General features: G+C 42.9%; 1 protein-coding gene and 1 long non-coding RNA gene across 14 annotated transcripts in view; one reads left to right on the top strand and one right to left on the bottom strand.

Moving 5' to 3' along the window:
• Positions 1–490, bottom strand: part of SETD5 (SET domain containing 5) — a 95,695-nt gene extending 95,205 nt beyond the window's left edge. For 10 of the 13 annotated variants that reach the window (XR_012090593.1, XM_007985112.3, XM_007985104.3 and 7 more), the window contains exon 1: positions 147–436. The gene's annotated coding sequence lies outside the window, so the exon portion shown is untranslated. Of the gene's footprint in view, positions 1–146 lie in introns of all 13 variants that reach the window. The other 3 variants (XM_007985115.3, XM_038002500.2, XM_038002502.2) reach the window with 1 other exon arrangement.
• A 71-nt stretch (positions 491–561) lies between these two features.
• On the top strand, positions 562–12,773 carry LOC140709838 (uncharacterized). The gene is made up of 2 exons (XR_012090596.1): positions 562–680; positions 7,983–12,773. It is a non-coding gene; the product is annotated as an uncharacterized lncRNA (long non-coding RNA).
• Positions 12,774–14,241: the final 1,468 nt, after the last annotated feature.

The following is a 14,241-nucleotide window of genomic DNA, read 5'->3' on the forward strand; positions in this document are numbered from 1 at the left end:
GAAGGGGCAGCATCCTCCTGCTAAGAGCTTGGGGAGGGCCAGGCCCACGACCCAAGGAGAGCGAGCGCGGGGAGACGGAGGAGGTGACCCTTCCCACCCCTGGGGCCCGATCGTGAGGTTCGGTCTCTTTTCTGTCGGACCCTTACCTTGTCCCAGGCGCTGCCGGGGCCTGGGCCCGGGCTGCGGCGCACGGCACTCCCGGGAGGCGGCAGGACTCGAGTTAGGCCCAACGCGGCGCCACGGCGTTTCCTGGCCGGGAATGGCCCGTACCCGTGAGGTGGGGGTGGGGGGCAGAAAGGCGGAGCGAGCCAAAGGCGGGGAGGGGGGAGGGCCAGGGAAAGAGGGGGGCCGGCACTACTGTGTTGGCGGACTGGCGGGACTGGGGCTGCGTGAGTCTCTGAGCGCAGGCGGGCGGCGGCCGCCCCTCCCCCGGCAGCGGCGGCGGCGGCGGCAGCTCACTCAGCCCGCTGCCCGAGCGGAAACGCCACTGACCGCACGGGGATTCCCAGCGCCGGCGCCAGGGGCACCCGGGACACGCCCCCTCCCGCCGCGCCATTGGCCTCTCCGCCCACCGCCCCGCACCCATTGGCCCACTCGCCGCCAATCAGCGGAAGCCGCCGGGGCCGCCTAGAGAAGAGGCTGTGCTCTGGGGCTCCGGCTCCTCAGAGAGCCTCGGCTAGGTAGGGGAGCGGAACTCTGGTGGAAGGGGAGGTGCGGTGTACTGGGGGGGATGGGTGGCCGGGGTGACCGTCTGGTGGCTTGCGGGGGTTGCCTTTCCCGTGGGAAGTCGGGAACATAATGTTTGTTACCTCGGGAGGGAAAGGGGTGGTTGGATGCAGGCGGGAGGGAGGCCCGCCCTGCGGCAACCGGAGGGGGAGGGAGAAGGGAGCGGAAAATGCTCGAAACCGGACGGAGCCATTGCTCTCGCAGAGGGAGGAGCGCTTCCGGCTTGCCGCTTGTCGCTGATTGGCCATTTCTCCTCCCGCCGTGTGTGAAAACACAAATGGCGTATTCTGGTTGGAGTAAAGCGCCTGTCAGTTACAGAGTCGGGAGTGCGCAGCCGCCTGCTGACGCTCGCGATGCCCCCTGGGTGGGGCGGATAGGTAGGTGGGGTGGGGTGATGCTGGGTGTGCGGGCGCGGCCGGCCTCCCGCCGCTTGAGGGGAGGGTCAGTGAAATTGGGCTCCGGCGCGGGCGTCCTTCCACCCTCCCCTTCCTTCGGGGGAGTCGGTTTACCCGCCGCCTGCTTGCTTTCGACACTTGATTGGCTGCCGATGCTGTGGGAGCGGGCCTTTGCTACTGGCTCGAGTCTCACATGAGCGAAACCACTGCGCAGGGCGCAGGGGTGGCGGGGAGGCGGGCGTTGGTACGGTCCTCCCCGAGGCCCAGCGCCGCAGTGTCTGGCCCCGCGCCCCTGCGCAACGTGGCAGGAAGCGCGCGCTGGAAACGGGGGCGGGCTGCCGGCCGAGACTTCTGGATTGCGACGGTGGCGGCTCCGCCCCGGGTTCTCACCGCCTGAAGGGCAAGACAAGCCCGACAAGCTACAGGCACTCGTGGGGGTTGGGGAGGAGCGGGGGTCGGTCCGGCTGGTTTGTGGGTGGGAGGCGCATGTTCTCCAAAAACCGGCGCGAGCTGCAATACTGAGGGAGCTGCGGTGGAGGAGGCGGAGAAGAGGCCGCACCCTTCTGGGCAGGGGGAGGGGAGTGCCGCAATACCTTTATGGGAGTTCTCTGCTGCCTCCCGTCTTGTAAGGACCGCCCTGGGCCTTGAAGAAGCCCTCCCTCCTTTCCCCGCCCGCGTGATCTCGTCATCGCCTCCATGTCGAGTCGCTTCTCGATTATGGGCGGGATTCTTTTGCCTAGGCTTAAGGGGCTAACTTGGTGCCTGGGCGTTGCCCTGCAGGGGAGTGAGCAGGTGTAAGATTTGAGGGGCGAGTCCGATTAGTTATCTTCCCACGGACTTGAGTTGGTGTCGAGGTTATTGTAATGAGGGTGGGGTAGGGAAATAGAGCCTAGTCATTCACCTGGGGCTGATTTTATGCAACTAGAGTGCAGATTATCACTACTTACCATTTTTGGGGTATTTTTCTAGAGATAGACGTAGATTAAAGCATGATCACCTAAGTTTTATGCCATTTGAGACCCTTGCTGCACCCCCAAAGTGTAGCATCAGATTAAATCTTAATAGAAAAATTTTAGCCTTTGCTTGAGAAACCAGTGCTTCCCTCCTTCCACCTCCCCCCAGGCTCTCTCCCCCTTTGCATCCCTACCAGGCATCTTAGCAACTCTCACTCATACTTGATCCCATTTTCCATTTGTTGTACTTGCTCATCCAGTATTCAGACATAGCACTAGCTTTCTCCCTCTCTTGATCTTGGGTAGCCTGGTGACTCACGAAACCAGATAGATTGGTTCCACCACAAATTAAGGCTTGAGCTGGGGCCTTACTCTTACCCAGCAGTGCTTTTATTCCTCCCTAGTTCTCGTTCTTTAAGTGTTTACCTGGATTTTCATTTTATCCTATTTCCTTAGCTGGGATTCTATCCCTGACCCTCTTCACAGTCCAGGTGATCTTGACTACTGCTTTACAGAGAATTGGACCTGAGGTTAGGCAACATCTCCCTTTCTCTTCCTCTGAATACCTTTCGAAGCATCCCTTTATTTCTGTTCTCAACAGTTAGTAACTGAGCTCAGATGCCTGTGTGATAGCTTCCAAATTGCTGTCTCTGTCTTTAGTGTTATATTCTGATCCATCTTACATCTTGTTAGAATGATTGTCCTAAAGGAAGATAGAACGTGAAAATGACAGATGAAACTCCATTACTGGCTTATACTGTTTACAGCAAGTTGTCTAACCCGCGGGTGCATGGGACCCAGGACAGCTTTGAATGCAGCCCAAAACAAATTTGTAAACTTTCTTAAAATGTTAGATTTGTTTGCGGGGTGTTTTTGTTTTGTTTTTTTGGTGGTGGTGGTGGTTTTTTTGTTTCTTTTTTTCTCATCAGCTATCCTGTATATGTGGCCCAGGGAAGCCAAAAGATTGGACACCCCTGGTTTACAGGATGAATTCTGTCCTCGTGAATGTGATGCATAAGGTCCCCAGATAGACTTACCTCAATTTAAAAGCTTTTTCATTTTTCACTATTTTCCACATATTACACGCACAAACATGACCTCTCTCCTGAAGTCACATGGAATGAATTGCAGTTACCCAAATCATAGACATTGTCATATATCTTTGTGAAGTGGTTCTTTCTGGAATGCTACCCTTGCTGCTTTTAATCCTGCAGATTCAAATGTCATCTCCCCTTTGGTCATGCCTTCCATGGTCTGTTGTTCTGAGCCAAACTCCCCTATTAAAAAAGGAGTTTTCTCCTGACTCCTGAGCAGTTTGTACTGCGTGGCTCATAGTACTTCTCGGGTTGTTGTCATTGCTGATTTAAACTATCTTAACTATTCTGAGCTTTTTGAAGGAACAGTGTCTTGTGTCTTGTACTCCTGAGCTCCTAGTATACTCTGATGTCTAGCGAACCCTAAGTAAGTGGACTGAGCGACATGTAAATGTCTTTATGGTTTGACATTTTATTCATCTTGAGCATTGGAAAAGTGGCTGGCATGACTGAATAACTGAATTTTATCTAATTTAAATTGCAACTGTGGACAGTGTAGCTGTAGCCCCAGACTTATTCTGTGGATTACAGAATACATGGACATTGATTGTTTCTTTGTATTGAGCAATAAGGAAATAAAAGCTGAAGCTCTCTGGCCCATTAAATTTTATTTAACTGCTTGTTTTATTTATTTATTTTTTTTATATATTTAGCTGAAAGCTAAGTCCAACAAAACATTTTTAAAGATGTGCCTGCCTTGGACAACAGTGAAAGCAAGTGTTAATGAGTTTGGATTTCAAAAAAAATGCATAATGAATTTTAGGGAGGTGAGATTCCATTAAACTGTTACAGGAGCTACATAGTTAAATATATCAGAACTTAAATGAAGAATAGGTCTGTATGATATAAATGCACCCAGCCTAAATTTCTGTCCTACAAGTTTTTACTTCTTGGAAACACTTGATTGGAGGAGCTCTAAGCATCATATCTTGAGTTACAGAAAACAATCACAAAATAAGTTTTATCTGAGGAATTATTATACCAACATTTTAACACCAAATGCTTTTTATATGCTAATATAGTATCTTATACATTTTAATTATCTTTTTTTTTTTTTTTTTTGAGATGGAGTCTTAGTGCCACCCAGTCTGGATTGCAGTGGTGTAATCATGGTTTACGCAGCCTTAACTTCCTGGGCTCAAGTGATCCTCCTGCCTCAGCCGCCTGAGTAGCTGGGACTACAGGCATATGCTTCCATGCCCAGCTAATTTTTTTGTGTTTTTTTGTAGAGATGGTGTTTTGCTGTGCTGTGCAGGTTAGAACTCCTGGGCTCAAGTGATCTTCCTGCCTAAGCTTCCCAAAGTCCTGGGATTACAGGCGTGAGCCACCGCCCTGGGCCATTAAATATACTTTTAAAAATACATTTAAAAAATACATTTTAAAGTTTCTCTTTAGAAAATAAGACCCTTAGGTCAGCGGTCTTCAAACCTCCTGTGTGCTGAGAGTTCTCTTAATGCAGATTCTCAGACCACCCAAAAATTCTGAATTCTTTTGGGGAAGGTGGAACCCCATAGAGCAGGCAGTATAATTCAGTATCTTTTCAAGTTGATTTGCTGACTCGGATATGCCTATTTACCTGCCAAAAATGATTACAATTTCAGAGAAACTCTTCTCAGTTGTACAGTATGTGTCCCTCAATTTTTCCTCAAATGAACTGTTTTTTTTCTCCTAAAAAACAACAATGGGAATTTTGAGAGGCAAAGAGGAATAGTAATATTTTTGGAAACTTGCAGGTCAGGTTTTCCTTTTAAAAGGAATGTTGAAATACATTTTTTTGAAAAAGAGAAGTTCATTTTATTTGTGTTTCTCCTGCTTAATTGCAATCCTTAAGGAAAGTGATTTGTTTTTCAGTGCCTAAGCACAGAGCTGGGAGCTCAATTAATGTTAGTTTTGTTGGTTTATATGTGAAATTGATTCTCCAGTAATAGTTAAGCTCACAAAACATATAAACAAGGCTACTTTTTGGGAGAGACTTCAGGGTCACATTTAACCTGTGTCTCCTAATATTCTATTCATAGAGGAAACTGATGCCTCGTGGTCTCTGAAAACATCTATCCCACCATTCAGTTCTTTGGGTTTCCTGTATTAACCATTGCAGTTATCCTTTTCCTGTGCTTTACTTCCTTGGGCTTTTTGTTTAAATTAACCAGCTACCTATCTCCTTTTCAAGTAGTTACATACTACTTCTTACCCTTGTAAGACAAATTTATTAAGTATATTACATACTTGTACTTGCATGAGAAAACTGGTGAAAGTTTAGTGAGGGCTAGTGTGTGTGTGTTAGATTTGCAAAATTTAAACTAGATAGGTTACTTCCATATATTTTTTGTGAATGGAGGTTTGGCATAATTATATAATTCTGGTTTGCAACACTCTAGTTTGACTATTAGGTTAATTGTAGAGCACCTTGTTAGGTCACAAATCCAGAAGTCTGGTACTGGACTTGCAGGTTGCTTTCTTAGTGGCATATTAGTTTATATTAGAGGACATACTTCTCAAGAAGACTTCTTATCCGTGACTCTCTCTTCTTGAGATTGGATAATATATTGGATTATTAGAGAAGTGTTAGTATTGAATCAAATAGTTTTATCTAGACTAGGGTTAATCCTGATGAATTGTTTCTGCTTCTGTTATGCAGTGTATCTTCTTGGTGACAAAGACTTTCTGCCTCTGAATTTTTTTTTTTTTTTCTGCCTCTGATTTTTATCTTAGTCATGGTTACATTTAATAATCCTGCTTTCCAGCTTTTTTCCTAGAGATCAGTCATAAGTGACCTTTTGTTTGTCCTGATACTTTGTCACCTTTTGTTTTCTGGTTTTGGGTTTTTTTTTTTTCTTTTTTAAACATATGTAAAATTGACTTTTCCTGCTGACAATAGTAACATAGTTTCAGATCATGTTTATAGAATGGTTATTTTATCACCTAACTAATCTCATCTCTGGTGTATGGATTCTGGTAAACTTAGTCAACAGTCTTCATAGCCTTTTCTATTTTTACTGACCTTGATTTAAAATCTAATCTCAGACCTTCAGGTACTGCTTACAAATAATGTAATAATGAGGTGGTACTAATAACAAATAATGGTAACATACTCTAGTGCATACTATAGGCAAAAGATAATGGAGACATCGGTAGAAGAAGTGAACTAATAATAGTTACTGAATGCCTTTTGTGTACTGCAGATGTGGAAATAGCAAGAGAACTAGAATTGGAAGTACAGTGTTGAAGATGTGACTGAATTGCTGCAATCTCATGATCAAATTTGAACGGATAAGGAGTTGCTTCTTAGGGATGAGCAAAGAAAGTGGTTTTTTGAGATGGAATCTACTGGTGAAGTTGCTGTGAACATTGTCAAAATGACCATAAACGATTTAGGTGTTACAGAAACCTGGTTGATAAAGCAGTGCCAGGGTGTCAGAGAGTTGACTTCAATTTTGAAATAAGTTCTACTGGCTGGGTGTGGTTGCTCACGCTTGCAATCCCAGCTGTTTGGGAGGCCAAGGCTGGTAGATGACTTGAGGTCAGGAGTTCAAGACCAGCCTAGCCAACATGGTGAAACCCCATCTCTACCAAAATTAGCCAGGTGTGGTGGTGCACACCTGTAGTCCCAGCTACTTGGGAGGCTGAGGCAGGAGAATCTCTTGAACCAGGGAAGAGGAGGTTGCAGTGAGCCAAGATGGCACAACTGCACTCCAGCCTGGGCAACAAAGTGAGATTGTCTTTAAAAAAAAAAAAAAAAAAGAGGGGGGCCAGGTGCAGTGGCTCACGCCTGTAATCCCAGCACTTTGGGAGGCCAAGGAGGGTGGATCATGAGGTCAGGAGATCGAGACCACCCTGGCTAACACGGTGAAACCCCGTCTCTACTAAAAATACAAAAAATTAGCCGGGCGTAGTGGCACATGCCTGTAATCCCAGCTACTCAGGAGGCTGAGGCAGGAGAAGGGTGTGAACCCGGGAGGTGGAGCTTGCAGTGAGCTGACTGCATTCCAGCCTGGGCGACAGAGCGAGACTCAGTCTCAAAAAAAAAAAAAAAAAAGGAAAAGAAAAAAAAAGTTATACTGTGGGTAAAATGCTGTCATGGTATCAAACAGCATCACATGCTACAGAGAAGTCTTGTGAAAGGAAGTCAGTGTGGCAGACTTCATTGTCTTTTAAGAAATTGCCACAGCTATCCCAATTTTCAACCACCACCACCACCCGGACGAGTCAGTAGCCATCATTAACATTGATGCAAGACCCTCCACCAGCAAAAAGATTGTTAGCATTTTTTTGGCAGTGACGTATATCAATTACACATAATGCTACTGTGTACACTTTTAATATAGACTATGGTATAGTGTAACCATAACTATATGCACTGGGGAACCAACAAATTCATGAGATTCGCTTTATTGCAGTGCTCTAGAATTGAGCCTGCAGTGTTTCTGAGGTATACCTGTGTATTTAGTATGTTCCTTATATATAAAACCCCATTTTACAGAGTAGGAAACTAAGGCTTAGAGTTTGAGCAATTTTCCCATAGATACACCAATAAATTGAGGGCTACAGAGACCACTTAATTGGTTCTCTTAACAGTATTCTAGACATGAGGTAATGAGCTTTGGCTTAGGAGTGACAATGGTAAGGAAGTTAAAGGATTCAGGAACCAAATATCAGTTATTGAGAAGAGAGAACGGTCTCAGAACATCACTTCTCAAGGAAGCCTTCTTGATACCCTCACCCCTACTACACTGTATCCTCCATCTGAATGTTTCAAGAACTCTTCTCACAATTGTAAATAATAATTGTATAATTTTGTTTTTTTCCTACTTTAGGTTGCTCCTTGCGGGCAGGACAGTTCTTATGGCTTTATCCATTGCCTAAGCACAGAGAGGTCTGCGAGATCAAAACTATTGTCATGATAGCAAGATGCCTGCCTTTTTCATTTATTCTGACAGTGTACAGAGGCTGCATGATGTGTGATGACATCCTCATTGATGTTAATGAATGGTGCTGTACTTGAAATTTCTAAGGTGTTGTTAGGTTTAGGTATGCATACTTGTTTTTAGAAATTATTTTTTTCCCCTTTTCCCATTTTTAGAAATCAACTCACTTTTTAGGTTATGCCTTCAGTAATCTTTGCAACCTCAATATTCTACAATTGTTATTTTAAAATACTGTAGTTTTCTTTGTGCCTAAGCATAAACATAAGTACATTTTGTTGTTTGTTTGCAATAGTGGTTTAAATATTTTCCCAGAATATCCAAATTTAAAAATTTTACGACTTTAGAATAACTTTATTCTAAAATATTTATATTTTTCTCATTTAAGAATGGATTGATGGCTTTAAAAGACTGCTTCTCATTTACTTATCGGCTATACCATCTGTATACTAATAAAAAACAAGATTGATTTGGAAGGACAGACTCAAACTAATGAAAATATGAAACCTGTCATTCTACTTTGGAGATACTTACCTTATCATGTCTGCAGTAGAATAATTTAGTTCTTTTGTCTTTTTTTGGAGATGAGGTCTTGCTATGTTGCCCAGGCTATTCACAGGTACCATCATAGTCTACAGCCTGAAACTCCTGGGTTCAAGCGATATTCCTGCCTCAGCCTCCCGAATAGCTGGAGCTATAGGCATGTACCACCAAGTCTGGGCTTTAAAAAAATTTTTTTGGCCGGGCGCGGTGGCTCAAGCCTGTAATCCCAGTACTCTGGGAGGCCGAGGCGGGCGGATCACGAGGTCAGGAGATCGAGACCATCCTGGCTAACACGGTGAAACCCCGTCTCTACTAAAAAAATACAAAAAACTAGCCGGGCGAGGTGGCGGGCGCCTGTAGTCCCAGCTGTTCGGGAGGCTGAGGCAGGAGAATGGCGTAAACCCGGGAGGCGGAGCTTGCAGTGAGCTGAGATCCGGCCACTGCACTCTAGCCCGGGCGACAGAGCGAGACTCCGTCTCAAAAAAAAAAAGAAAAAAAATTTTTTTTTAAATAATTTTTTTTGAGACAGGATCTTGCCATGTTGCTCAGGCTAGTCTTCAACTCCTAGCCCTGAGTGATCCTGCCTCCCAAAATGTCGAGTTGTTAAGCGTGAGCCGCCATACCCGGCCAAAAATTTTTTTAGAGATGGGAATGGAATGATTTTGAATAGTGTTGGTGCCACCTATGTTGTGGCATCATTTTGAAACTAATCATTCAGAGTGTTTTTTTTTTTTTTTTTGGTAAGGTACTATTTTTTAATGCAGGTATGCCACTACTGTAAAAAAAAAAAATTTTAAAGCTAGAAATGAAAACACTACTTACGTATCTGTTACTTTATTATACTCTAGAAACATACACAATAGCTGAGAAACTTTAAAAATCTCACATTGCTGAATGTCTCTGCTGGCTGAAGTGTAAGTAGAATATCACAGTAGTGCCACTGTTGAGTGGTACAGGAACTTGTCATTAAAGATTTGTGTGCAGACATGAATTCTGAGTTAATATCTCATCTGTAGAAGTATACATTTGTCCCTTGCCTTGGGATTGGTTTCAGGACACCACTCCCCCACCCTTGCTGGCCATTCACCGAGGACACCAAAACCCAAGGATGTTGAAGTCCCTTATATAAAATGGCGCTGTATCTGCACACAACTTACACACATCCTCCCATATACTTTAAATCATTTCCAGATTTTAGATACTTTTATACAATGTGAATGCTATATAAATAGTTGTTACATTGTGTATTTATATTTGTACTATTGTATTAAATATTCTCAAATATTTTCAAATATTTCAAGTTTGGTTGAATCTGCAAATGCAGAACCTGAGGATATGGAGGGCTGACTGTGCTTATACCTTATAAATGGAAGCGTGTGTGAACGTGCCTGGACTTGTTACTTGGCTTGTGCATCAACTAATTAAAGATACTCTTACGTGAAAGCTTGGCAACACACACATGTCCTGAAATAATGCAAGTGTAGAATAACTTTTTAAAATTTCACGGTTTATCCTAAACTATATGTTGACATTTGTAAAAGTGGTGATAAGACAACAGTAGGTAAAAGTAAAACTTCAGGCACCTTGGCACAAACTGAGGCAGTGGCATCAAACTATAAGTTATTCTTCACTGCCATGCATTTGTGGTGGGAACCCCCACAAAAGAAGAAAACCAGTTTCACTCAAGAATGTCCTTGTGAAAGCAGTGACATTTTGTTAAATCTAAATCCTTGAGTACGTAACTTTTTGAAATGGTTGTTTCAAGAAAAAGCACTCACGCAAGCTGAATTACCTATTATTTCCTTAGAGCCTAACAACTGACAGCAATTGTTTTCAATGATAAAATCCAAACGCTGAGTCAAAATCAGAATTTTGGGAAAACTTGTGTCTAATATCAGGAACTTGTTGACAGCTTCCCAATACTTCATGAGACAGTGATACTGAATATGATTTTTTTTTTTTTTTTTTTTTTGAGACAGTCTTGCTCTGTTACCCAGGCTGGAACGCAGTGGCATGATCTTGGCTCACTGCAACCTCTGCCTCCTGGGTTCAAGCAATTCTGCCTCAGCCTCCTGCGTAACTGGGACTACAGGCGCGTACCACCATGCCCGGCTACTAATTTTTGTATTTTTAGTAGAGATGGAGTTTCACCATGTTGGCCAGGGTGGTCTTGAACTTCTGACCTCAGGTGATCCACCTTGGCCTCCCAAAGTGCTGGAATTACAGGTTTAAGCCACCGTGCCCGGCCAATGACATTTTAGGTAGTGCACAGTAAAATGGGCCAATATTTGTGAGATTTACATAACTCAGTGAACTATATTTTCCTAATGAATAATACATGAGATTATAGAAAACTGCAAGTAACATTGTAACCAATTGAATGCAAAAGAAACAAAAATCTAGTTATCTTCTATTTAAGTCAGACATTTAGGGAAACCAAATTGCCAAAATGTAAAACAACGCACCTATTTCAAAAAATATATACTAAAAATGTTTTAATGCATTTGTTGCTATAATATTTAAATATTTTGCTAATATGGTAAAATACCAGTAAAGTGATTTGGGGCCCTCAATCTTTAAGAATGTGAAGGGATTTTCTGAGGCCACAAAGTTTTAAGAAATGGCTACTCTAGCACAACACACAAAGTAAATATTCACATACCTGTTGAATGACTTCATCGAGTTACAGTGAATCCCGGTATTAAACCTGTATGGCTGGGATAATGGGCATGCTATGACAGGAAGCCGATTTCCTTAACTTCACCACTGTAACTCATTAACAAACATGTTAGCCTGAGACAAAAGTATTAAGGGGCGACAGGAAAGCCTTTCATAATGTGATACTTTTTTTCACATTATTCAACGTGTTTTAAAATTTGGTATACAGGTCTATGGTGCTTCTTCTGAACTTTTGCCAGAGTAGAATGGTTCGTGTTTTTCCTCATAGATTTACTCCTCACTAAACTTCATGACAACTAACATGAACTTGTAAAGGCTATGCTTGAAAGTAAGGGTATCTTTTTTCTATGCCTAGGTTATTATTATTTTTTAGACGGAGTCTCACTCTGTCGCCCAGGCTGGAGTGCAGTGGCTGGATCTCAGATCACTGAAAGCTCCGCCTCCCGGGTTTACACCATTCTCCTGCCTCAGCCTCAGCCTCGTGAGTAGCTGTGACTACAGGCGCCCGCCACCTCACCTGGCTAGTTTTTTGTATTTTTTAGTAGAGACGGGGTTTCACCGTGTTAGCCAGGATGGTCTCGATCTCCTGACCTTGTGATCCACCCACCTCGGCCTCCCAAAGTGCTGGGATTACAGACTCGAGCCACCGCGCCCGGCCTTCTATGCCTAGGTTATTAATGAATATGAAGCACTTACAAGCTTTAATGTGCTTGAGGTTCCAAAGACCTTTCCAAATCTTCCCATTTTCAGTCTTCAACTTAACATTTTGGTCTTTGCATTGGAGACCTGAGTCCTATCTGACACTGGGCCTACTGGGCAGAATTTCCTAAACTGCCATTTTAAAAGAAATAAGGGTAACCAAATGTTCCCCTTAAAAGCACTCTGGTACACTCTAGTATTGGGAGATAACTATCTTCCCCTAATTAGATTTATAAAATCTTTCTCAATGTTTACATTTTTTCCCCTCAAATATATTGACTTTTTCATTCCCAATAACAATGTCTGGTCTGTAACTCAGTCATTCCATGTTCAGATTACAGATTCCTTTCCCCGTCTTTTCACATTCTTTTAGTCCAGGGAGACCCACTTTGAAGGTTAAAACCCAAGGTCACATAATGAATAGGTGGCAATGTCACATATAACTCAACTCTAGGCCTTATGAATCCTGCTAATAGCCCATTGCCTATTCTAGTCACCAGATTGAAAAACACTATACTAGGGAAGAAGATGGCAAACTATTGCCCACCACATATTTGCATCAGTCTTGTCAAATTTTTATTGTAGTATTTAATAGGATTAAAGCTATGATGAATCAAGTAAAAAATTACTTCCTTAAAAACTAAGCTAGTAGGCAAAAATACTCGTTTGTTCAACAAATACCTACTCTGGCAGATATGGTACCCCGCACTTAGTGGAAAAAAAAAAAAAGACATCGTGGTGAAAACAGACATGGTCCTTGAATTTCCTGGTTCTGTGGGTTGCTTAATTTGAGGTTTAAATGGTTTCTTCCATCAAGTGAAAAGTTTTGTGTTCGGCCCATAAATAAAGCAGCTGGGAATTCTGATAGTGGCAAAATGGCCAGTCTAGGATATAAAATATTCATAAACATCTTATTTCCCATTCATTATGAAGCGTGGGGTAGGAGATCAGAGAAACCAGATGAAGACTGCTGGCTGTGCTGCTAATGTGAACTCTTCTTTCAAAGGTATTGTGTCCTTTTATTCTCAATGGAGACATCAAAAAGTATTAAAAGGAGTACTATTATAATATTAATAGGATACTGAAAATCTATCCTGAATGCATGCAGCCAGAGGCTCCAAATAATACTATGATGAGTTCCACAAAAAACCTCAACTACTCTTTGTTCCAGGGAAGCACCATTTTCCACAAAACTCTCAAGAAGGACTTGTTGGAACTGGAAAAGCAATTAAATGTGAATAGTGATCCAGGAGAAAGTAACAAACTCACCTAACTCCCAAAAGTTTTCCAAAGATAACATCAGCTTTTTTCTCTTGGCCTTTTAAGAAACTAGCCAACAAATACTCTGACAGACTTGTGTTTGGTTTTGAAAACACACCTTGGTGTACTGAAAGAAAAACAATTTCTTTTAATTTGGTTTGTTGGTCCCATACCCCATCTATCAATGTATGTGCTATTTACAAACAGAAATGTTCTATACTAACAGTATTTTTGCAGTACCTTTTGATAATTCCTAGACCTCTATTTTCGTTCTATGTGTTAATCTGAGTAACAGATGGATATTTTAATATTTAAGGCAGATGGTAAACTTTCCTATAGGTCTTGTGAGATTTTGTCTTACAGGCTGAACACCATTCACAAAATGTAATGCTTCATTCCTTCAGATTGAGGTAAAGAACTTGAGCAACTGGATTAGCAAAGCTGCAAAGACAATGAAATGTGGCCTAAGATGTAATTATGTTCTCTGCCTTTCCTTTGGGCCAGAGTAGCTTTGCACTTGACACAATGGAAAATAGGCTATAAAGCCTGAAAATAAAATGTTCTAAACTCCAATCTCAGAGCACTTTAGTAGGCTTTTCACTAGGCATCTTGAAAGTATTTTCAACAAAATACTAATTAAGCTACCACTTCACAAGAGCTTCAAGGAAAGGCTCTTTCTTATAAAATTTTTTTTTTTTTTGAGACGGAGTTTCACTCTTGTTGCACAGGCTGGAGTGCAATGGTGTGATCTCGGCTCACCGCAACCTCCACCTCCCGGGTTCAAGTGATTCTCTAGCCTCAGCCTCCTGAGTAGCTGGGATTACAGGTGCCCACCACCACACCTGACAAATTTTTGTATTTCTAGAAGAGGCGTGGTTTCACCATGTTGGCCAGGCTGGCCTCTGGACCTCAGGTGATCTGCACACTTTGGCCTCCCAAACTGCTGGAATTACAGTCGTGAGCCACTGTG

Source organism: Chlorocebus sabaeus, chromosome 22 (assembly GCF_047675955.1).
Source record: "Chlorocebus sabaeus isolate Y175 chromosome 22, mChlSab1.0.hap1, whole genome shotgun sequence".
NCBI classification, from domain to species: Eukaryota; Metazoa; Chordata; class Mammalia; order Primates; family Cercopithecidae; genus Chlorocebus; species Chlorocebus sabaeus.